Raw genomic sequence first — 24,633 nt, forward strand, 5'->3', positions numbered from 1 at the left:
GTAACAATTAACTTAGCTAACCTTCAGTCCGCTCTGCAGGGGGTCAGCCCATCCCCCACCCCTGTGTCTTCGTTCTCAAAAATTTTTTTATTTTTGAGACAGAGAGAGAGCATGAGCAGGGGAGGGGCAGAGAGAGGGAGACCCGGAACCCGAGGCAGGCTCCAGGCTCCGAGCTGTCGGCACAGAGCCCACCGCGGGGCTGGAACTCACGGACCGCGAGATCGTGACCTGAGCCGAAGTCGGACGCTCCACCGACGGAGCCCCCCAGGCGTCCCTTGTTTTCTTTTTTTTTTAAGTTTATTTATTCGAGAGAGAGAAAACGCGCACGCGGGGGAGGGGCAAAGATAGAGAGAAAGAATCCCAAGCAGGCTCGGAACTGTCAGCACAGAGCCCGATGAGGGACTCGAACTCACGAACGGTGAGATCACGACCTGAGCGGAAATCAAGAGGTGGACGCTTAACCACTGAGCCACCCAGGCGTCCTGTCTTTTTTTTTCCCTGTGGTAAAATACATCTCACATAAAATTTACCATCTTGACCATTTTTAAGTGTACTGCTCACCACGGGCAACAGTCACCTCCACCCATTTCCAGAACGTTCTCGCCCAAACAGACACTTCGTACCTGGTGTGCTCTAAGTCTCCAGACCCTCCGACACCCACCCATCCCACTTTCTGTCTCTCTGACCCTGACTATGCGGGTTGCCTCACCCTCTCCCCCATCTGGGGAAACCGAGGCTCAGAGAGGGGCGCGAAGGAGCCTGAGGCCTCAGAGCCACTAGACTCAGAGGCGGGGTCGACCCAACCCACGGGACTTCAACACCTCCAACCTGGGGGAGCCAGGCCCTGCCCCGAGTGCCTGGGGGCCAGTCCCTGCCACTGGCGACCCCCCACTTCCCGCCTCTGAGCCCCAGGGCCGGTATGGCTGTCGGAAAACAACTCCTTGTTGATCCAGTTAGGGATTAATGCCACGAAACCAAAGTGCCCTAAGAGAGATGGATGGCCCAGAATCCCCCGGGCGAGCCGGGGCCCCGCCAGCCCTCCCTGCAAGCGGCGATACGTTTACCATTTGTTTCCGGGCATGCTTTAATTTATGGGATCCATATGGTGACACGGCCCAGACCACAGCCCCCGCAAATCCCACGGGCGTGCTGGCGGCTTAGGCTGGAGCCAGGAGGAGGCGGCACCCCAGCCCAGCACACTTCCTTCGCTGGCTCGCTCGCTCAGGGGCCGGGGGCCCATCAGCATGGCAGGGACCCCGGAGCCGCACCCGTACCCCGTCTTGTCGGGTTTTAGCTGCTCTTACAGTCCTGTCCTCATCCTCTGGGGGAACTGTGCCAGGCGCAGGCCGCTGGGGCCACCGTTAGTCACAGGATGGCTTGTCCAGCCTGGCCAAACCGGGCCACGTTCTTGAAAGCCCCCCGGGGTGGGCTGGCGGGCAATGGAGGAGGGCGGTGGGGGGCCCTGGCTCTGACCCCTGCCCATGGGCTGGTGGAAGGGAAATAGGGGAGAGGTCCCCCTCCTGCTTCTCCTCCTGGAGCCTGGGGACCAGGGTCCTGCTGGGGGAAGGCAGCCCGGGGCTGCCCCTGGAGGGCAGGGGTGGCTCCCAGAAGGGGGAGCTGTGGGCAGGGGGACCCCACTTACTGAGCACCTATGTGTCACGCTTAATCCTCCCAAAAGCCCTGTCACAAACCAGGACACAGAGGCATGAAGAGACAAAGTGACCTGGGCTCCTACCTGTAACTGGAGGCATCAGGATGTGAACCCAAGCAGTTGGGAGAAGATTCAGCTGTTACACACCAACTGGGGGACATGGCTTTTCAGCAGAGACGGACAGGCGGCAAAAGAGGCTTTGACTGGGCAAGAGGGGTGCGGACGACAAGCACTGCGGGACCTAGAAGCCCTCCCGGGGGCTGGGGAAATCCAGGCAGGCTTCCTGGAGTAGGTGGAGTTTGAACAAAGCCTTCAAAGGGAGCAGGCTTTGAAAGGGGGGGGGGGGGAGGGATGAGACATTCGAACTCATCCCTGAGGGACCAGGAGAGTGACGTGTGAACAAGGTACTGGGTAGCTGAGACTGGAGGGGGATGGCAACGGTCTCGGGGCCACGCGCATCACATGGAGGGGACAGAGCTCCATCTTGCCAGGTCTGATTCTTCGAGAGGAGGCTGTGAATCTACTTTTAAGAGCCACACTCTCATGATTATTCAGCGTTGGCAACTAGTCCAAAACGTGTTACAACACCGTGTGAACCCTCAGATGCTGCTGGTAGGATTGTAAAATGGGGCAGCTGCTTTGGAGACTGGGCCGGCAGCTCCTTCCGAGGTCACACGGAGCGTTAGCACGTGACCCCGCGGCTCCTCTCCCGGGTAGGTATCCAAGAGAACCCCACACCCACGTTCACGCAAACACTTGTACGTGGGAGCTCGTAGCAGCCCAGTGTCCCCCAGGAAAATGAATTCTGCCAACAGTCTACGTGAACCTGTTGAGTCTCCGGATGAGCACACGGCCGGCCGTCGCCTCCACTGGCAGCCCGTGAGGCCCCGAGCGCAGGACCCGGCCGCGTCGTGTTACGATAAATGTGTTGCTAAAAGCTGCTAAAACTTGTTACGCAGCAGCTGTGCATAACTAACTGCTACAACATGTCAAGTTCTAGAACAGTGCCCGGCTCAGACAGAAATGTTCCTTGGCACCACGGTGTGCCAGAAGCACGAGGGGCCCGGAGGCCAGTACCCCCTCCGGGCTAGCTCCTCCGGGAAGTAAAAGGATTTCACCCCCTTTCTCCGTGCTCAGTAGCAGCTGCCCGTGACTCCTGGCGGGGCCCAGTCAGTATTAACGGACGGACAAGGCTGCCGGGTGCGTGTGGTCCTGTGAATACGGATTATCTCGTGTTGGCTCACGTTAGGTGGAGGCCAAGGTTCCAGCCAGACCATCGGGCGGAGGTGAAGTCCCCTTTCCTCAGGTTTCAAAGCCGAACGGATGACAATTCTCGACTAAACAAAAGCATCTGAACCCACACGTTCACAGTGCCCTCTCTACACAGCCAAGAGTTCCAACCCCAGGGCCTGTCTCCATTTAAAGGACTATTAGGACGGGGCCTGGGGCATACCCTGTTCCCTGCCTGGGGACCCTGGAAATCAGCAGTATCTCGGAGCAGTCGGGGGGGGGGGGGGGCGGGGATTGTTCTAAAAAATAATCTTATTGTGGGGCGCCCGGGTGGCTTAGTCGGTTGAACGTCCTACTTTGGCTCAGGTCATGATCTCACGATCTGTGGGTTCAAGCCCCGCGTTGGGCTCTGTGCTGACAGCTCGGAGCCTGGAGCCTGCTTCAGATTCTGTCTCCTCCTCTCTCTGCCTCTCCCCTGCTCACACACTCTCTCTCAAATATAAATAAACATTAAAAAAATTTAAAAACCGTCTTGCTGAGCTATTCACGTAACTACACGGTTCACCCACTTAAAGCATACAATTCAGGGACTTCTAACACACTCAGAGTCGCACAACCACCGCCAGAATCCTTCTCAGAACATTCTCGTCACCCCAAACAGCGGCCCGACCCGCTGACGGTCACCTGTCGTCCCTCCCCAGCCCTGGCGGCCACGGTCGCCTTTCTGTCTCTGCAGATTTGCCTGTTCTGACATTTGCCATTCATATGCCACCCTCTGGCGTGTGGCCCCTTCTCTCGGCAACGCGTCCCGGGCTCATCCGTGTTGTAGCCTGCACGGCATGTATGTTTGAAAACCGGGGAAGTTCCAGCTTGAGGGATGAGCAGCCCAGAGGCTGGGCAGGACACCAGGATTTCTCCCTCCGGCAGCCTCTGTGGCAGAGCCCGCATCCCCCTCCCTCCTGGGGGGCCCAGCCAGACCCCCACCTCTCAGTCTCCCCGCGTGGGTGCACGCTGGGTCCCGGCCACCCTCCCCGGCTGGGAGATCTCAGCAAAGTGACTTAGCCTCGCCGGGCTTCAGTCCCGTCTCCCATAAAGTGGGCGTGATCGCGGTGAGCGTCTACTGCCCAAAGGGACAGTGGGGAGAATCGGATGCTAAAGGTACGCAGCACGTAGTAGGTGCTCAAGAAATGGCAGCTGGTCTCATGACCTGCAAACAGAAGCATCAGGAGCAAGAGGAAAAGGGGTGCGGCGGCCGGCGGACCCCACGAAGCCCGAGGGCTGTGTGCCGGGGAAGGCTTTGGTGCCTTGGAGGGCCCGCCTGGCCTCTGGGTGGTTTGGGCCGCAGCCAGGAGGGCTACCTTCCAGGGCCCCCTTGCCTGCTGCCGGCCTGGAGCCCCGACGCAATCGAGGGGTCCCTGCAGTCACTGGGGCAGGGGTCCCTCCACTTTCCACCACGACCCTGAATCTTAGTTTTCTTCCAAGTCGGCTCAGGAGGCACGCCAGGTGTGCCGGCCTCAAATAAAGCAGATGTGGGACTGAGCTGCTTAGCTGCTGCCCTACGTAAGGGTGACAGGCAATCATGACTGCTCTGAGCTCAGGTGACACTTCTGGAAAATGGGCGAGTGATACCTTCCCTAGATTTACTGAGCACCTGCTATACGCCAGGGGCCCACCAAGCGCCTGACATCCACAGCCCATTGAATCCTTCCAACAGCCCTACCTTAACTCCCACCTTGTAGAGGAGGCAACTGAGGCACAGAGAGGTCAAGACAGTTGCCCCAGGTCCCCCAGCTGGTCACAATGACAGCTGAGAATCAGGCCAGCGCTGTGGCCTCTGCCCAGCACCTAGACCCACCAGCGCCTGGCACACAGTTGCCTCCCAGTGAATACGAGCAGGGCCTGGTTCCCATACTCACGGCCACAGCAGACACACAGCAAGGCCGGACCGCGGTCTCCAGCACGCAAGTTTGTGCCGCGAGAAAACGGGAGTGGGTTTGCTGATGGGCTGTGACCGATCTGTCACGGGAGTGAGGCTGGGAGAAGGAGACAGGGTGTGGGGCTGCAGGAGAGGAGGAGACGCCAGGGTCCCGATGGCGCAAAAGAACACGGCCTGCCCTTTGCCCCAAGGAAAAATCGGGCGAAGGCAGGAAGCCGAGCTCGGGAGGAAAGTCACCTCCCTCCCAAACAGGGATGGCCGGAGGTGAGCCTTGGCTGGGAGGCTGGGTGGGCCTGGCTAAGGGGCGCCTGCTGAGCCGGCCGGAGACCTCTGCCTGTTGGGGGACACGGGGGTCACAGGCCTGCCCGGGAGGGAAGTGACGGGGACACGGCCCAGCCCTGCCGTGGGGGCGCCCTTCCCCCTTCCCACCCACAAAGATACTGTGCTCTGTCTGGTGGGACTCCCTGTTCTGCACCGCGAGCTGGTGCATCAGAGGCCCAAACACGGAATTTGACGCCCCTTAATTCCCTGTAACAGCCCCATAACGGCAAGCAGAGAACTCCAAACACTGCAGTAAAGGGAACGATAAGGCTCTGGGTCAGGGGGAGACTGGGCTGCTGAATGCAGAGGCCCCGATAAGCAGACAACTAAAGGGTTATTAAAAGTGCGGCGCAGACCGGGCGTAATTGGAAAGTTATTAGATGTGGAATACACACAGCACCCAGTAAATGAGTAATCAGGGACTAATTAAGCTCACGCGACACAGCAGATCGTGCTGGAGAGGCTGGTGGCTGCCGCATCTGTGACAGCAATTAGGGGCGCTCGGCTGCAGCACCGGGGCGGTGGGGGGTGGGGCGGGGAGGGTCGCCGGCTCGGCCGGGGGTCTCGATCTGACTCTCCTCCCCACCTGAGCCCTCCCAGGTGCTCCCACCTCTCAGGGGCTGGAAGGAGGGGGCGAGGCACCAGGCTCGTCAAGTCTGGAGGACAAGAGAAGTCCAAGCGGACACGTGATCCAGGACTCAGAAAAATGAAAGCCAGGTTCTGTCCCCGGCTTCGAGTCTAGCCAGGTGACAGCTTGCCACAAGCACGTAAGGGGACAGAGGGTCACGACTCCCCGCCCGGACGATCTGCGAAGCGTGCACAGAACCACTCCCCGGAGCTGCGCCTTCAGGTGGGGGAGTATGACTAACCTGCGGTAGGGAGGGGGAAACTGAGGCTCAGAGGACGGGAGGCAGACGGAGGTCGCCCAGCCTGCTCAGCTTCCTCACCCGTAAAAGGGGGGTGCGGAGACCCACACCCACAGCCTGAGCGGTCACAAGGACTCAGCCTAGCACAGCCTGACGCACAGGAAGCCCAGGAGACGAGGGACCCCAACTCCACCTGCTGCAAAGAGAAAGTCTCCGGATCAAGGCCTGGGGCTGCTGGGGCCGAAGAACCTCCCGGTTCAGATAAAGCGGGGGTTTCTTGCCAAGCCGGGAACACGGTGTCTCCGAAGGGCCGGGGTGGAAAGCTCGTGCGGCACGACCGTAAAGCGCGAGGCTCGCCTGCCTATCGGCTCTGGTGGCAGCTGCGCACCCACAGCACCTCCAGGGGCCAGGCCTCTTGCTAATCTTGCAGGTGTCGGCCCATTAAACCTTAGACTTCCCCGGGTCGGGGTGGGGGTGGGGACGGGAGCAACTGTCAGGCTCCGTTATACAGATGAAGAAACCAAGGCCCAGAGAGGGTAACTTGCATTGGCCACATTTTGTGGGATGGGCAGGTGGCGTGAGATGTCCCGGAGAGCCTTACTGGAAAGCCAGAGTCTGCCGCTAATGCACCAGGAGCCTCGGGAGACACATCTGGGTGGGGCAGGTGTGGCCAGGAAGGCTGGGGTCACAGGGAGGCTGGTAGGATACCTGGACCGCAGGCGGGCCAGTGGGACCTGGCCAGAGGCAGGCAGGCGAGCTTCTGCTGCTCTCGTGGCCAGAGGGAACATTCTAGAAGGCATGTCCCTGGCTCCCTCCCTCAAGGAAGGCCTCTGAGGCAGCGATTCCCTCTCATGGCCTGGGACAGGGCAGAAAGCTGCATGGAGGAGTCTCCTGTTTCCAGAGGCAAGAGCGCTCCCTAATGCCTTGCAGGCCACAGAGTGCTGTCGGTGACCCAGTCCAGCCCAGGCAAGAGCCCCCGGGGACATGGAGCCCCTGAGTCCTTGGCATCAACCTGGAGGGCCACCTGCTGGAGGCTGGCACGGGGAGCTGGACTGATCTCTGTCTGACACCCCGGTTCTCCCGGGGTCCCCTTATCCTACCCTTGCCAAGGCCCACTTCCCAGGGAGACAGCCTCCCATCAGCCTCTGGGCATACAGCCCGGCCCACTCCATCCCCAGCCATGGCTTGGTCTGAGTGATCTTCCCAAAACATCACTCATCCTGCTGACGTAAAACCCTTTACCAAAGTTCTGACTCTCCACGTGGCATCCAAGAGGCGCTGAGGTGGGAGCATGTTTACAAACCTTTCCTGAAAAAGCCAGACAGTATTTTTGGCTTTAAGGACCATTATAGTCTCTGTTGAACCTACTCAACTTTGGCATCGTAGCACTAAAGCAGCCTTAGACCACACGAAAATAAGAGTGTGTGGCTGTTTTAATAAAACTTTATTTGTGGACACGGAAATTTGAATTTCGTATAATTTTCGCATCATGAAATTTTTTCCTTTGACTTTTTTTTTTTTTTGCAACTTTAAAAACGTAAAATGCACGTTTAGTTCATGGGTTGTACATAAACAGGCTGCCTGATGGATGCGGCCCGCGGGTTGCACTTTGCGGATCTCTGTTCTAGAAGCAGCAAGGAGGCTGTGCGGTCTCAGGCAGTGGGGAACGGGGTGTACCGTCTGCCGCTATTCCCAAAAGGCGGGGGAAGAGGGGTCTGTGGGAGGAGGGGAGCTGAGCCTTGACGGGGGCAGAGGAAAGGCTAGAAGTAGGAACGGTGGGGCCACGGCTGGTTATCTAGTTTGACGTGTCCTGAAGGCACCTGTCACCCACACGAGTACCGCTGGACTCATTACCCTCCATTCTCTCCTCCAGGCGTCCTGCAGGGGCTGAGGGCCGCTGCAGAAACCATCCTGCCTGGTTCACATCCCAGCTCGGCCGCCTAAGAGCTGTGTGCCTGCAGGCAAGTGACTCTACTTTTCTGGGCTTTGGCCTCCCCATCTGTACATGGTGCTGGCTCCCCAGGGGCAGGGCCGAGGTTCGCTTCAGGGTTCAGGGCAGAAGCCACCGTCAATGGCCACGAGGCCTCCTCCCACCCCGCCAATGCCCCGTGCCTCCCTCTTGCTTGAAATGTCTCCCCCCACATCCTCTGCCTCCTCCTCAGCCAAGGGTGTGCCCGCTTCCGTGGTCTGTGTCCCCAGCTCCCCTCCCCAGGAGGAGTTGGCCGCCCCCCCCCCCGCCCTCCTCCCGTATCGCCACACACCTGCCCAGACTGTTACCCTACCCCCAGGTGGCACTCGGTAACCCCAGGCCCTGCCACGATGTCCCCAACACGGCGGATGGAGGAGACATCTGAGTCATGGAAGGGACGACATGGACGCGTAAGGTCACGGTTCCAGCCATAGGGAACATCCCATGCAAAGGCCCTGAGGCAGGAGTGTGCCCAGTGTGTTTGAGGGACAGCAAGGGGGCCTGTGGGGCCAGAGATCAAGGGAAGCAAAGGGGTGACATTTCAGGGGCCTCCTGGGTCCCATAAAAGGCTGTGGCTGTCGTTTGGAGGGAGCCCAGAGAGAGGTGAGCTAGATTTTGTTTTTGTTTTAATCTTAACGTTTTCTGTTGAGACGCTTACAGATTCACATGTGATTGCAAGAAGTCATACGGAGACCTGGCGTCCCCTTTCCTGCTATTCCCCCAGGAGGACATCTTACAAAATCGTGGCCCCACATCACAGGCCATCACAGGATGCCGCCCCAGCCTGGCCTGTGCGTGTGTGCATGTGTGCATGTGTGTGCGTGCACTCTGTCCCATGTGGCGTCACCGCTGGCCCCTGCCTTCACCGCCGCGGTGCAGACACAGGTAGCTGGGCCACGGGCACGCTCTGTGACACTCTCCCACCGTGTCCTCCTGCGGCCATCACTTCCAGCATGTTGTGTGAACGGAGCCACACGGGGCCACACCACACGATCCCTGGAGCCTCGCCACGGTGCTGGGCACAAGGGCGGGTCCTTCCTCTTTATTGCACCTGACTCAGGTGATGGAAGGCCTGTTCCTGCAGGTGCGGCCGCTCCCTCTGTCCCCACACCAGGCTCACGGCCCATCAGAGCCCCATGCCTGCCCCTCCTGTGTTCAGAGTGGGTGCCTGGTTTAATTGCCACGCCTCATCCGGGGCTCACAAACATCCCTCTGTCCGTGCACGGATGGCCCCGGTGCCCCCGTTTACCAGGCACCGTGCTCCCCACGCACCTGCCCTCTGGCCTCACCTCCTTTCTTGCCCCGAGCTAGGGAGGTCAGGGGGTTCATGAGCGGTAACCTTTATGGTATGCTCCCTTCTCCAAAGTGGATCAGAGACGTTTAGCAACCTGTCGAACGCCACACAGCCAGAAAGATGGGCAGACGTCCACCCTGGTGAACCTAAATTACCGCAAAGACAGATTTGGGGGGGGTGCCTGCCCTGGGCTCCGTGGGGAGCCCCGCACCTCCACCAAAGGGGCCCTGCCCGCTGCAGGTGAACATGACATAATTACTGTGGAAGGAACTGGGCCGTCTCACCCAGGGCAGTCAGTTTATCAAGCGCTGACAGTGCATTAGCTAAGTGATCACTAGACTATTAATTTTTTTTTCCCCAGCCCTTGCCAAGGGTATTATAGTGAAAAACGACAGCTTAACCGCGGGGAAATTCTTCAGGATGACAAAAATAAAAATAGCTCTAATTGAAGTTGATAGAAATTATACCCTTTAAAAACACACGTCGGGGGGTGCACTGGCTGTAATGTAAATTAACGTCGGGGCAGGGTTGCTGTCACAGGATCGTGGAAACATGGTGACAGCCACAGCAAACAGCCTCCCGGGACGTCGCATCTGCTCGGTGGCAGCTCGGCCCGGCCCCGCCCACCGTGTCAGGACGGGGGCTGGAGGCGGGGCCGACAGGCACGCGGGCGCGCGCAGGGCCTCGCTCGCACACCTGCCCCCTGCGCTCGCAGTCTGCCGGCAGGCAGGGGCCCTGCTGACTCTCCCCCGGACGCGTGTCCCTGGTGTCCCGCAGCCCCCAGGGAGAGGCCATCCGAGCGGGGGGGGGCCCAGCCACCACGGCGAGGCCCTGCTTCCTGAAGCCGGTGCCGGCTTGAAACGCACACGTTACAACACGTTAATCACGGGGTCCCAGGAAACGTACAAGGATCCGCACGATCCGGTACACGGCGGCGGATCGTCTCTCCGTAGCCGGAAAGGTTTCCACTGAGCGTGCGGGAGAATAATAACCGTAATGGCAATAAAATAATCATAAACACGGGGATAGCATCTGCTCTGCGCTCCGCACCGTTTTTTAAGTACTTTCCACGTATGTTAATTCACTTAAGCCCTCGCAACAACCCGTGAGGTAGACCCTGTCATCATCATGCTCATTTTGCAGACGCCGAACGGAGTCTGGAGGCCCAGAGAGGCTGCGAACCCGGCCTGGAGGGATAACGGGGAGGGCGGAGCGGGGAGCAGGGGGCTAATCGGCCTCCAGGACCCCCCGCCCGGCCCTGCCCGGCGCCCCTCAGCCCTACACCTGGAGAGCAGGCTGAGTCCGAATGCAGAGCACGCCCCGTGGACAGCGGCCTCGGGAGCTGGCCCTGCGCGCCCGCTAATTTTCAGGTAACTTGTACACTTTAGTTCGGCTTTGGCTTCGGCCTCACCTGCTGAGACTGGGAGGTTCCCTAAGCTTCCCAAAGCCCCCAGCGTGCGCTCCAAGCGGTGCCGGGTATGCATGGGGGCGGGGGGAGCGTCCGAGAACAAAACGGCCCCAGTCGTTAACTGTAGACAATTTTTCTGCCCCTGCCCTGGGCCAGGCACGGTTCTCGGCGCTGAGGGTTCAGCAGCGAGCGAGACGGGGTGAGTTCCGGGAAGGCCCACGCTAGCACGGCCCCTCATTCCGGGTCCGCGGGCACACGAGAAAGCCCTCGAAAATGCCAACTCCGAACGCGGTCTTGCGTAAGGACGCAACCTGAGAATCGAAGAATCTGGCCGGCAAAGGACTTTCAAGTCCCTTCCTTCAAAAGGAAGAATAAAGGGAAAGATGGGAAGGAACCCTCGTTTTCTCTCTCCCTCACCACCCACAGGTGCACACACCCAGGGTCCAGGGACAGACATCCGAGGATGGAAGGGGCCTCGAGGGGGCGGCGATTTGCGGGGCTGTTCGCTGCTGCCTTCCCCGGAAAGATCGAAGGGAAGCAAGGGGCCGGAGTCCTGGCTGACTGAGGCGGGAGGGAGCATAAAGGAGGGAAGCAAGCAGGGGGCCTCCAGGGACGGCTGGATGCGGAGACACGCCACGTGGGGCCGGGCAGTCTGCACGCCGCTTGCTCAGAGGAGCCACGGGCGGCCCCCGTGTGCCCCTCCCAGGCCTGCTAGCTTGGCTTCGACGCCCGGGTAGACTTGAGGACAAATCGTCAGGGGGATAATCGGCTGCAGTCACAGCAAACAGCACGGGAATTACTACGTGACAAGTGCCCGGCTCCGGGGGAGGGGGAAATGACGCCAGAGGCAGCTAAATCCCTTGGGTGCCAAAGTGGCCCTCCAGGAGAGGGGAGCGGGTGCACGGGGGCCTCGTGGTCCCTCATGGTAGCCACTCTGCTCGTGACAGCCCCCTGGGCCGGGCCCGGGCCACCTGCGCAGCCTTGACCTCACTCAAACACCTGCCCGACCGCTAAAACCTGCAATGCTCGCGGGGTGAGCTGCTGTGGGCCCCACCTCCCACAGGCCGAGCTCTGCACAACTGCCTCACTGGTCCTCAAGCAACAGCAGCCGGAATACTCAGCCTCCTTCTATGAAGCTCACCTTGCTTCAGGAACTGACTCCTTCACTAGGGGCTGTGTGGCCACGGGGAAGTTACTAAACCTCTCTGGGCACCACTCTGCCATCTGTAAAATGGTCATAATGACCATAGCCACTTCTCGGGGGGGGGGGGGGGGGGGAAATGGCCTCAGACACACATGCTTAGAACACTGTGTTCTAAAGACCCGCCCAATAAGGCCTAGGTGATTTTACGTCTCCTTACAGCCACGCTTTAAGACAATTGTTCGACATCATCTGATGTCACACAGCAAGCGCTGTTCAAATGCTTTACGAATCTTAACTTGCTCGCCCCTCCTAACACGCCCATGAGGTAGCTTCTGCTATTATGTACCCATTTTGCGGATGAGAGGACTGAGGCACGGAGGGGCTAAGTCAGCTGCCCCGAATCACACCCAGATGTTGACATGCTGTCATCCATGGTCTGTATTGTTCCCCTCCACATGAAACTGTCCCTGGAAACGGCCCGGAAAGCCCAGGGGGCCCTGGGGTACCCCTCATGATGCAAAGGAGGTTGACCGGCTTAATACAATTGGCTGCTTTGAGCGAAGACAGCTGCAGAGGGAAGTGAGCCCTGGAGACTAAGAGGGGTAAACACCTGTTGTTCGGCGACTGGGAAGCAGGACACGGTGAGGGCAAAGCGGGCAGGGGGAGGGAGGGCCGGTGGGCTCTTTCTCAGTCCCTGCCTGGTGAGCGGGGTGGGGGGGCGTGAGGGGACAGCCCGGAAGCAGGAAGCTTCAGGAACAGGAAGGGACCCTCCTGCGGTCCTACGTCCATTGGTCCAGATCTTTATTCTGATGCTGGGTCTCTTCTGACCGTGTTGAAAAAGGACCAATGACCCACCACCGGCCGCTGCAGAGGTGTGGGCGGAGGGGCTGGGTGACCGAGGCCGAGAGGGGTGCAGGGGCTGGCTTCGTGCATTCTTGGTCTCGGGGCAAAGATGAACGGGGGTCCAGGGATGCTTCCGGCACCCCCAAATCTCGGAGGTGGGAAGAGCCTGAATTGTCCTCTGCCCAGGTCTCTCAAACTCGGGGACATATCCCACAGGAGAACAACTTTTTAAACGGAAATGGGATAGAATAAAAATACCAGCGTGTAAGGCACAGAGTAAAAATACCACCTCCTGAAACCGTTTCAAGCATCAGATGGACGTCAGCAACACCTGAGACCCGGGCACACGGCACCCCGGCCCTGGGCCCTGGATTACATCCCCGCCCCCCCCCCCCCAGCTCCGGCCCTCCCCAAGTGTCGCCCGGAAAAAGAGCCTGTGGGGCCAGGGGCCACGCCCTCCGCTCCAGGACCCCAGGTCTCCCTGTGTGCACGGCCCCCGCCTGTCAGTCCCCTGAGCATGCTGCCGTGCTGGAGGGCCCATCCTGAAGGGGAGTCCAAGGGCAGCGTGGCTACAGCTCGGGCAAGCGGGCCGGGTGCATACTGGGCTGTGATGCTCTGTCCTGTCCAGGAGTTCCTGGAGCAGCTCTGGGCACCAACCCCCCGCCCCGAGGAACCCCCCCCCCCCGCCCCTTCGGGCTTGCTCCTGGAAAACTGTTTTCTAAATCTGGTGCTCACACTGGGAGCTCCTTGAGCAAAAACCCTTGCTAACCTCCCGGCCTGGAGCCAGGCTTCATAAATGTTTGTTGAATGACTAGTCAAAGGAAGGAAGAAAAGCTCAGAACCCAGCAGCCAAGCCCCAAACACCACCGAGTCAGACACAGCCAGAGATGGGTCCGTGGATACCGCCAACGGCCCCTGGTGATCACGAAGGCCCAAGGCACAGCCTGGAAACTTCCAGAAGGACCCCAGCTGGCCCCCATGCTGGAGCCAGTCCCCACGCCCTGTTCTGTCCCGGTCCCAAGACGCTGGGATTCCAGAATGCCTAGGTACCCCCCCGCCCCCCGCCCCCCCCCCCCCCCATCAAGGGCCCTGAGCCCTGCCTGGCTGTTCCCCTGGCACAGCCCATGGGAGGGGGGGAGTCCCCCGTGCCCCACCTCCCGCTGTTGGAATCCGCCCACCCGGCAGCCCCGAGTATGCTGGGGACTCTTTACTCGAGCCCCGATGTGAACAGCAGGCTAAGGGCCACACGTGCTCCCAGGCTGCGGCTTCCTTTCTTTGGGCCTCAGGGTGCCCGGCTCTGAAATGGGTACGGCCCCTCCCCCTCCCCCCTCCTGTCTTTCTCGCCTCCGTTGGTGTGATCACCACCGGTGCCGTCGTTGTTGGAACGGGGCACAGGACCACGAGGCTCCACACACCTTAAAGGGGGAGCCTGTCCACCGGAGAGATGCTGCCCGAGGGGCGCCAGCCTCACAAGCGCGCGTTTTAAGTTTCCACTTGGATTACTGAGGACACCTGGAGGGGCTGGTCGGGATTAAGGGGAAGCCAAGCCGCCAGGCACCTTCCTGGGCACCGAGGCTCGAGAAGGGGAGGCCCTGACGAGGACATAGGGCGCGGCCGCCAGGTGGCCACGGAGGGGGGGACTGCGGGGGGGCTTTGGAGCGGGCCAGAGCGGGTCTCCAGCTGGCAGATGAGCGCGCTCAGGCCGGTGGCTTTTTCTGTGGCCCCAGAGCCACCGAACGGACTGGCGGTGCAGCTGGGCGAATGACGGGCAGGCACGGCACGTCCCTGCCGCTCTGTCCGCGTCATGGTGGCACGTCACACCGAGACCCCCAGAGCGCAGGGCCGACAGCCCCAATTTACGGCCCGGGAAGCTGAGGCTCACTGGGGTTGGGGGAGAGGAGCCAGGCGCCGAGCCTGGGGCAGGAAGCGCCCCGTCCCCGGGGATGCCACCCGCGCCCCAGGAAGCACGCGCCCTGGCCCTTCTGGGACCCTGCTCCTGCCCAGCACGGCCTTCACCTCCTGAGGCTCCAGAGCCCCGGGTGGGCACACGCTCAGCCAGGCGGAGCGCCCGCCGCGGTGCCAACTCGCTGGCTCCTCGCTAAGTACTCATTTTTGCCAGATCAAAGGACTCATTTATTAAAAAGCGGATTGAACTCGCCCGCTTGCCTCCCTGGAAACGACACTGAGACAGGAGGCCCCCCCCCCCCGCCTCCGCCCCGCCCCTGAGCTCTGCCCTCCTCCCGCCCGACTCCGTAGGGGGCCTGCGGCCTTGAGGGGCCGGCCCGGGGGTGATAGGCCGGCCTGTGCCCAGCGCGCGGACAGTGGTGTGGGGCTGGCCCCACACATCGCTGTGTCTGTGGGCAAGGAGAGACCCGGAGGTGAAGGGAGCAGCTGGGTCAGTGACAGGCAGGCAAGGCCCAGTGGAGCCGAGAGGGCACGAAGGAGAGGAGAAGCTGGATCCTGGGCAGCTCGGGAGGCAGATGGAGGTGTGGCGCCCCTCCCGCCCACGAGCCCCACGTGCGGCCCACGCGAGCCAAACACCTGTCGGTGCTGTGGGCAACGTGTCCTACAGACGTGACTGCGGTCCAGGCGGAGGTGACCCTCAGTAAGGAGACGGTTCTGGATGATCTGTGTGGCCCTGGCTCATTCAGCCGGAAGCCCCGAGAACAGCTGAGGCTGACCTGGAGGAGGCCGCAGCCGGGCACCTGCAGATCCTCCCCCCCCCCCCCCCGCCCCGGCCGGCCGGCCCCGCCATCGCTAAGCCAGTCAGTCCCTGCTCAGGGGTTGCACCTTCACACCCCTCTCCCTCCGTTTCCGCTCGTCTGGTGGGAACTGCCCGGTTCAGGGGCTTATAGAAGGGAGAAAGTCTGCCGGGACATAACTGGGGGCGACGGGGGGACAGCACAGACCGAGAATTGGTCACTAGCTTTTAGGGTCACTAACAGCCACCAGAAGCGGCTGGTGGCCTCTGAGAGCAAATACAGGTGAGGGGCAGGCTGAAAGCCTCCTGCAGGGAGAGACGATAGGGAGCTTACTGGGCAGTGGACACGCTGGGAACCTGCTAGAAATGCAGACTCCAAGGTCCCCCGGCCCTGGAGCACAACCTGATCTTTACTGGGGTCTCTGGGGGGACTCAGAGGCTCACCGCAGGCTGCCAGGCCTGAGCCCATCCTGTAAACGCTAGAAGGGAGGGGAGGTGACTGGGGGTGGGGGGAAGAGGGAAGTTGCCGAGGCTGGGGGTACCCGGGGCGGGGGGCGTTGGTGGTGAACAGAAGTCAAGAATGGCCTCTGGAAGGAGAGATGGGGTTTCTGAGAGAGGCACAGACAGGAGACCGAATCAGGCGTTTCCACATAAATAACTAAATAGGCTGTGGGAGCAAACGCTCCTTCCCCTCACTACTGAAGAAGGCTTGTGTTTACCAGTCAGGACACAGCGAGGCCCTGGTCTCACTGCGGCCTAGAGAAGCAGAAGGGTGGGGAGGGCAGGAGAGGAAAGGACAGGGGAGGGGAGGGCAGGGCAGGGGAGGGAAAAGAAGGGCAGGGGAGGGCAGGGGAAGGCAGGAGAGGGTGGGGCAGGGGAGGCAAGGAAGGGGAATGGAGGGGAGGAGAGGACAGGGGAGGGGAGGGGAGGAGAGGGAAAAGAAGGTCAGGGGAGGGGAGAGGAAGGGAGGGCAGGGGAAGGCAGGGGAGGGCAGGGGAGGAGAGGGGAGAAGAAGAGAGGGCAGGAGAGGGCAGGGCAGGGCAGGTACAAACAGGAGAGGACGTTTAATCATATTAATCCAGAGCTCCAGCTTTGGAAGCCCGCAGAGCTGGCTGTGAACCACACTGTGACCTCAGGGAAGCCACGTCACCTCTGGGAGCCCCTGCTGTCCCTTGTGGAAAGCGGGGGCCCGGTGGGACCACACTGAGCGGCAGTCCCCTCTCCCAGCAGGGCCACACGCACCTAGAAGACGGCACTCCCGTGGCTTTTTCCTGCCTGCAGGCGTGAGCGTGGTCTGGTGCCTGTGCCCCACTGGCCGCATGTGACCCCACTCTGTAGACCAGGCTGCCCCTGGGGTCACGGGTCTGGAGCCCCGGCTCCCGAGAGGCAGCCAAACCGGACCTGCGGCCCCAGCTCCACGCCAAAGCAGGAAGCCCCCGGAGGGCACAAAATGGCCATAAAGGTGAGTCAGGAGTCCACACTCCTTTCATCCAGAGGTCCTGGTGCCCCACACACGGTCTCGTTAAATGTCTCCGCGTCCGGGGCGCCTGGGTGGCGCAGTCGGTTAAGCGTCCGACTTCAGCCAGGTCACGATCTCGCGGTCCGGGAGTTCGAGCCCCGCGTCAGGCTCTGGGCTGATGGCTCAGAGCCTGGAGCCTGTTTCCGATTCTGTGTCTCCCTCTCTCTCTGCCCCCTCCCGTTCATGCTCTGTCTCTCTCTGTCCCAAAAATAAATAAAAACGTTGAAAAAAAGAAATTAAAAAAAATAAATAAATGTCTCCGCATCCACCTGAACAGGAGGCCCTAGGCCCGCACCCCCCGACCCCCCCGGCCCGGAATGGGCTCTACATCCTTAAGGGAGCTGCAAAGATCAGAAGCGGTTTTTTATGGTCCACGCGAGGAGCCTGAGCTCAGAAAGGGTAGGTGTCTTGCCCAAGGTCACACAGCAGCGCGTGAATGTGGTCTCTCGGATTCCTTGTCGGGTTGGTCCCATTCGTTCCCGCCCCATAACCAGGCTGGGAAATGTGGGCCTCACCGGCTCCCATGTGCCTTGAGCAGGGAGACTAGAATGTCCTCCCCTTGGCCATAGTTCTCCATGGCCCAGTCCAAGCACAGGGAAGGTCTGGCCACAGGCCCCAGCCTTGGCCACAGATATTTGCCAAAAAGGAGCAGGAGGAGCCCGAAACAGGGAGCGGACTTTGGGACGAGACACACGTTATTGAAAAACACTTTAAATTGTGAAATATTTTTCACATTATGAAACACACTTCGTGCCTTCCCCCGACACAACTCACTCCCCCCACAGTTCGGAGGTCAGACGTCTAACACGGGGCCTCGCGGGGCTCAAGTCAAGGTACCAGCAGGGCTGGCTCCTTCTGGAGGCTCCGGGGAGCGGCGTCTCCCCGTCTCTCCCGAGTCCAAGGTGTCCTGGCTCCTGGGCTGCCGGCCCCTGATCGCCTCCTCCAGCCCCGTCTGATCTCCCGCGTCCTACTTTCCTCTTCTGAAGCATCCCCCCACCTCCCTCTCGTAAGGACCCTGTGAGGACACTGGTCCCACGCGGATCATCCAGGACCACCTCCCTGTCCCCTGTCCTGAACTTAAGCACAATTGCAACATTCCCCTGCTATAGGCGGTCACGCGGGCCAGGTTCCGTGGGTTAGAACACGGACATCTCGGGGACCGTGATTCAGCCGAGCGCAGCACGCATTTAATGACTGTCACCCCCCCCACCACCCCCCGTCACAGGAAGAACACGTGGGACCCCATGAGCCCACCAAGGCAACCGGGGATACCGGCAGGTGAGGGCCAGAGGGCCCGCCAAGCCCCTACGGAAAGGGCTCTGCACCTGCCTCTGGAGCCTGGCCCCGCCCACCATGGGGCGGGGAGAGGGAGCCGGCTCTGCTCCAGGTTCTCCCCTGCTCAGCCCCCACTCCCCAGCCCTCCTTCCCAGGCAGTCCTCGGAGTTACTGTTTTAATGAGTTCCCTGCCCTCTAATTAGCAGGTGCGGCTTTGAAAGGAAGCGCCTGGTGTTTACCTTGCACGGAGCCTTTAATAACCAAACCCAAGGAATCGCGGGCTGGCTCCCGCCTAATCCCCATCTGAACAGCAGTGCTTAATGAGCCTCGGCACCAGCGAACCTTCTCCTGCCCTCTCCCAGGCGCCCTGCGGCGCCCCAGGGGCTCGTTACCGAGCAGGCTTCAGCCCTGCCAGGAGGCGCCCCACAGCCCAGCGGAGTCGGAGGCCCGGGGCAGGGGGAGGGGCGGGGGGGGGGGGGGCAGCGTGTGCCAGGGATTGATTGGTGTCCTGCAGGCCACTCCGTGTCCCCCGAGCCGGCAGGGCACCAGGGCTAGCATTTACCAGCACCCGTGGGAGCCCAGGCTGTTCTGGGGCTTTACCTCTCCAAGCCAACGCCCTCACAGCACCCCTACTGTGGCCCCAGGGGAGCGGAGACTGGTAGATGCAGGCACTTTCTGGACTGATCTCACACGACAGTCCTGGGAGGCAGGCAGCGAGCACTGGCCCCCATGTTCCAGATGGGAAGCTGATGTGCAGAAGAGCTGAAGACTTTGCTGGAGGGTCAAGGGTGGTGCCCACAGCCCACAGCCCTCTCCGGGGAGCCCCGGGCGCTGCAGGGAGGAGCAGGGGCAGAGGGCAGAGTGCAAACATCAAACAGAGGTGCTCCCCCCGCCTCTGGCTCCACCAGGGGTTGGGGCAATGACCCACTGAATGCGTGCCCCACTGGAAGGTTCCAATCCTGGAGGCCATGGGCGACCTCCTGCAGACCCAGCGTCTCCTAGTTGGAGGCTGTGGGCAGACAGCGGCCAGCTGGTCTGGACAGTCGCCTCCGTCCCCCGTCCATCCAATCAGCACAGGGGACTGGGTGGAGCTGAGGCCCCAGAAGGCACAGCCAGCTGCACGGGCCGGTGGCAGGCCTCGTAAATCACAGGACAGGCTCAAGGATCCCGAGGAGGGGGAGGGGGGACAGGCACGGCAGGGGGGCAGGGCAGGGCCCCCCCCCCCCCCAGGCCCATCTTGTCTCTCCAGTCCCCTCCCCGGTACGCACCCTGCAGAACCCAGAAAGGGGCCCGCACTCTGAAAAGAATATTCTAGATCATGGGGGTTTTTGTTTGTTTCCTTTTAAAAATCAATGGGTCTGCCTCTGGGTTGCTGGAAGGCAGAGGCGCCTCCCACCCCATTTGTGCGGTAGTTACGTCCCCCGCCTCGCCTCTGAATAGCCCGCCAGTCTGCTGGGGAGCTTGAAAGGCGTTCGGAGAGTTTAGGCGGGAGAGAAAAGGCCTCCTCGGGCTTCCTTTGTTGGGAGAGGGCCCCCGCTGGGCCTTTATCTGGCTCAGCCGGCTCTGCCTGCAGCTCGGAGACGCCCCCAGAAGGGGAACAGGAAGCCGGGCCCTCCAGGCCTCCCTTCCCTCCCGGGGTACAGGATGCCACCCAGGCCAGAACCTCCACGGCTTCCTCTTCCTGGGGGCTTGGTTGGGGAGAGGAGGGGGTGACAGCTTGGCCACCACAAGGGAGCTCTGTCTGCTGCCCTACTTCCCTGGCCTGGGGTGGGGGGGGGGGGTGCTGAGTTACCTAGCATTTACTTACTGCATAGGGCACTGTCCATGTGGTCTTCTGGGACATGGCCTGGGGGGTCGGTGGGATTCAGGTGTGGCCAGGGATCCAGGGATTTGAGAGGCAAAGGGGGGGGTCCCAACAATAAAGATGACATCCTTCCAGTAATCTAATGCGCGGCAGGAGAAAATCTGTGACCTGAGAATTCCCTTCTCTGCGGGTTTCAGTTCCCCCACCTGTGTGGCAAGGGCCAAGGGACCCGTCATCCCAACAGCACTCATTCTCATTTTACAGATGAGAAAACCGAGGCACAGAGAGACTACCCAAGAAGAGGCGTGGCGGGACTCAGACTGGGCCACCGGCTCCAGAGTCCTCACCCTTAACCACTGTGCCCTCCTGCCCCTCCCAGGGGCTGCGAGGGTCCCACATCCCGACAAGGCCAGGAGGGCCCTGGTTCCAGAAAATGTACTTTTTCCGATGGAGAGATGGTAAGCGCAAACCGTCAGGCCATTTTTCTGTGCCTGGAAAAATCTTCACGCGAATATAGTTCTAAAAAACAAGGAGAAGATATCCTTTACCAAATCCACAGGACCCAGTTTTTGACCTGAAAACCATGATGGTGACGAGAGTGAGCCCCAAGAGGTCAAAGCAGCGAGGAACATAAAGAAAGAAGGCACGCAGGCCAGGCCCAAAGCATGCCCTTGCCAGCAAAGCTTTTCCAGTTTTATTTACTTATTTAATGTTCACTTATTTACTTTGAGAGACAGAGAGAGAGGGAGACACAGAATCCCAAGCAGGCTCCAGGCTCTGAGCTGTCAGCACAGAGCCCGATGTGGGGCTCGAACCCATGAACCGTGTGATCGTGACCTGAGCCAAAACCAAGAGTCAGATGCCCAGCCAACTGAGCCACCCAGGCGCCCCTACGCTTTAAAAAACAAAAACAAAAACAAAAACAAAAAGCCCAAAAAACTGAGATATAATTTGTATCATAAAATGTAACGTTTTCAAATGTACAGAAGCTGGCTCAGCCTGACGGCCTCGGAGAATCTGATTTGAAAGTTCTAGTCTTCCGGGGCCCACTTGACCTCTAAACTTTCACCTTTTCTAAGGGCAGTGGAAGCAGGCAGGGGATCCGATCCCGCTCTCCCGTGGTCCCCACCTACCATCGGAAGGTTCCAGAAATGCCGAGTCTTTGGCAGTGCACGCTGTCTCTCAGACCGCGTCTCCCCCTTGGCGATGGCACAGAATTGCCCTGTTGGACCACGGACCTCATTTTTGGTCTGGAGACCGTGGCGCTCAGAGTCCCAGGCGGTCCTCCGAGGTCCTGTCTCCACCGTGAACCACAAGTGCTTGGAGGCCACAAACAATGGCGCCCTGTTCTGTTTTCCCTTTCGACGACTATTCCGGAGGCGGCGGGGGCCCAGTCCTTGGGGGGGTCTCTCACCAGCCGCGACCCCACCCGTTGGCCGAGCCTTGGTTTCCTCAAATGAAAAGTGGAGATAACAGCCCTTGCCTGTTGGAGCCCTTGGGGGGCCCAGAACGACGTCCCCAGGGCCCCGGGGCTTGGACCCAGCCGACCCCCATGGCCGCTGGCTAATGGCAAGGCGACAGTGTAAACAGTCCGCTGGTCCCTGCATGTGGCAAATTCACCTCTGATTAGGTTTATGTATTTATTTTTCTTAGCAATAGGGTTTGGCAGCGCAAACAGTGTGGCCGGTTACACTGTTTCCAGAAAGCTCAGGGAGTTCTTGGCCACTCTGGGTGGGCTGCTCCGGCCCCCCCCCCCCCCCCCCCCCCGCCAAAAGCCACAGCCAGCCCCCCGCCCCTGGCTTCCAGGGCGCTGACCCATCAGGCGCTATCAGACCGCACTGGCCGCCAGCGACGGCTGGGGATGCTCTGTTTCCTGGAAGTGTGCCCCGTGACACTGAGCGGGCCGCTGGAGGACAGCAGTGTTGAACTTGGAAACCGATGCTGTGCTCTGGGAGGCTGGGAGGGTCGGCCCCACCTAGGCCTTCTGACCTGCAAGCTGCTGGGGGCAGAGCCCCGGCCGCCTTCCCACGCAAGCCTGGTGCCGGCTCTGAGCTGCTGAGTCCCCCGTAGCCGCCTGGGGAGGGAGGGGCCGCAGTCAGGCCCAGACGGGGACCCCGCCCTGGTGTCACAGAGACACGTCTGGCTCTCCCCCATCCTGGCTCTCCCCCAACCGGACCGGGCATGTCCCTGCTCCGCCCGCCCCGTCCTCATCTGAAAAGTGGGGCTGTTGGTCTAGATTGGAATTCAATCAGCTGCACGCAGAATTTGTTCCCCCCCCCCCCCACTTTCAAATAACAAATACACAAAATAGATTCGGGTAGGCAAGTTGAGGCACTGCAAGGGGGCGGGGTGCGAGAAGCTGACCTCCTGGCTTCCCCTCCCTTTCCCCCCTGGCCCGAGGCCCCTGAGGTCAAGCTGCTGAATACGTTTGTTTTTTTTTTTAAGTTTATTTATTTTGAGAGAGAGAGACAGAGAGAGGGCACGTGTGCGCACAAGTGGGGGAGGGGCGGAGAGCAGGGGTGGAGGTGGGGGGGGGAGAATCCCAAGCAGGCTCCGCACTGTCAGCACAGAGCCCAAGGCAGAGCCCACGAACCGTGAGATCATGACCTGAGCCGAAGTCGGCCGCTTAACCAACTGAGCCACCCAGACGCCCCTGAATACACCATTTTAAGGACCCTTTGGTATCCCATAAAGCCTGAGCATGAACTACATAAGCCTTCATCAGGCTACAGATTAGCTGAGCATGTACTAAGTGCCAGGAACTGTTCTAGGAGCTGGGAATACAGCTGTGAACAGGACAGACAGGGTCCCTCGTCTTCTGGACTCCTAGAAAGGACAAGACTGACAATGAATCTGTGACACACGAGAAGGAAACCAGAGCCATGGACAAAGGACTGATGTGACGAACTGTTATTTCTGGGAGGGCCAACCCCTGAGGAAGGTGAAGAGGGGAGCTCTGAGTGCCTTCCTGGCAGGAGGACCGGCAGTGCAAAGGCCCTGAGGCACAAGCACCTTGGTCGTGGGGGAGTGTGGGGAGAAAGGAAGCAAGAGAGCCAGCTGAGGGGGTCACATCACATTTCGGTGGGCTGAGTGTACTGAGTTCAACAGCATCCCCCAGCAAGTCACGTCCCCCTGGGACCTCGGGATGTGACTTTATCCGGAAGTAGGGTCTTTGCAGATATAATTAGTTGACGTGAGATCACACCGGATTAGGGCAGGCCCCAATTCAGTGAAAGTGTCTTAATGAGAAGGGGAGAGGACACAGACACAGAGGCGGCCAGGCGGAAGCCGAGGCAGAGACTGGAAGGACGTGGCCACAGGCCAAGGGACGCCTAGGGCCGCTAAGCCCTGGAAGAGGTGGGAAGGTCCTCCCCCACCCCAGGCCCGCGCACGGGGGCTTCTGATGTCCAGAGCTAAGGGAGAAAACATTTCTGGTAAGCCTCCCAGTCCGTGCTCATTTGTCAGGGCCACGTGAGGCACTCCTACACCCGGGGCAGGGCTCTCCTTTCGTGCGGGGAGCCACACGGGTCAATGCAGACTCTGGGTGCTTTGGATGCAAGGGTGGCGCGATCCGATGCGCATCTTCCAGGGCCACGTGGCACCGCACGGCCCGCCCTGTCCAGCCCTGACTCTGAGTTCTCGAGTTCAGGCGAGCATCTCTGACACCCGGCTCCCAGCCTCAGAGGCGCCTCATGGGGGCAGCATCCTGGCGGAGAAACCGTGGCCTGTGCTCCCCCAAGAGCCCCCGAGTGGCACACGTCTGCTGGGCCATCCACATGCCGGGCGTCCGCTCCGTCTGTGGGAGATCAGGGCCCTGCGTGGGGGTAGGGGTGGGGGAGGGGGGGGGGAGTCGCCCACTCTACTCTCCACCCAGGCCCCTCCGGAGGCCCCGGGGCCCGAAACGACAGCAAAATGGACCCGCCGGCCCGGACTGGTTCTCCCTGTTGCCTTATTTACAGTTTCCCAGACGGATTTTTCCTCTGCAAAGCTGGAGCCTGTCATTATCCATCCCGGAACCTGTAATTTTTTTTTTCAAAGAACACAGCCCGGAAGGAGAGATGAGTCAGAGGTGGCGTCGACGACACGCTTCGCCAGTGGTAAGCCCGGGGACGAGGCGGGTCGAGTCGGGGGTGCAGGCAGAGATCACCCACCGACTCAAGAAGCATTTATGAAGCACCCTGTATTTGCCAGGCACCCAGCGAGGTGTCTCCACAAACAACAGCGCCCAAGGTTCAGCGCTATTCTAGCGAATGGGACACCGGGGCTGGCATTTGCAGCCCCTGTGAACGTGTGTTTGTGGTAACCACAAAACTCCGACGGGATGTGCCCAAGGAGCCTTCCCCACAGTGACCTTGTGGGGCGGCCGCACCCACGCCATCCCGCCCCAGCCGGATGCAGGGAAGGGGGGAGACGCTTGGAGGCCCAGCTGTCAGGTGGATACGGAGGGGGCCCAGGAGCTGCCTTCCCGCCTGCTGCAGCCTGAGCTCTGATGTCACTCAATCTGGAAGCTTCCGCAAGGATTCCTGCCTCGCTGCCCCACCGGTGTGCAAGCCCCACTGACCACAAGCCTCAGGTCAGAGGTCCACTTTTCCAGCGCTTTGCCTCACAGATTTCTGTTGACCGGTGGCGGGGAAAGAGCTCTGAGACCCCCGCCCAGCCCCCGGGCAGCTGC

The 24,633-nt window shown here is 60.6% G+C and overlaps 1 protein-coding gene across 5 annotated transcripts in view; it reads right to left on the reverse strand.

Annotated features, from left to right (window-relative positions):
- GSE1 (Gse1 coiled-coil protein) overlaps positions 1–24,633 on the reverse strand; it is a 386,539-nt gene that overhangs the window by 244,857 nt on the left and 117,049 nt on the right. The window lies entirely within an intron of this gene.

Source organism: Acinonyx jubatus, chromosome E2, assembly GCF_027475565.1.
Source record: "Acinonyx jubatus isolate Ajub_Pintada_27869175 chromosome E2, VMU_Ajub_asm_v1.0, whole genome shotgun sequence".
NCBI lineage: Eukaryota > Metazoa > Chordata > Mammalia > Carnivora > Felidae > Acinonyx > Acinonyx jubatus.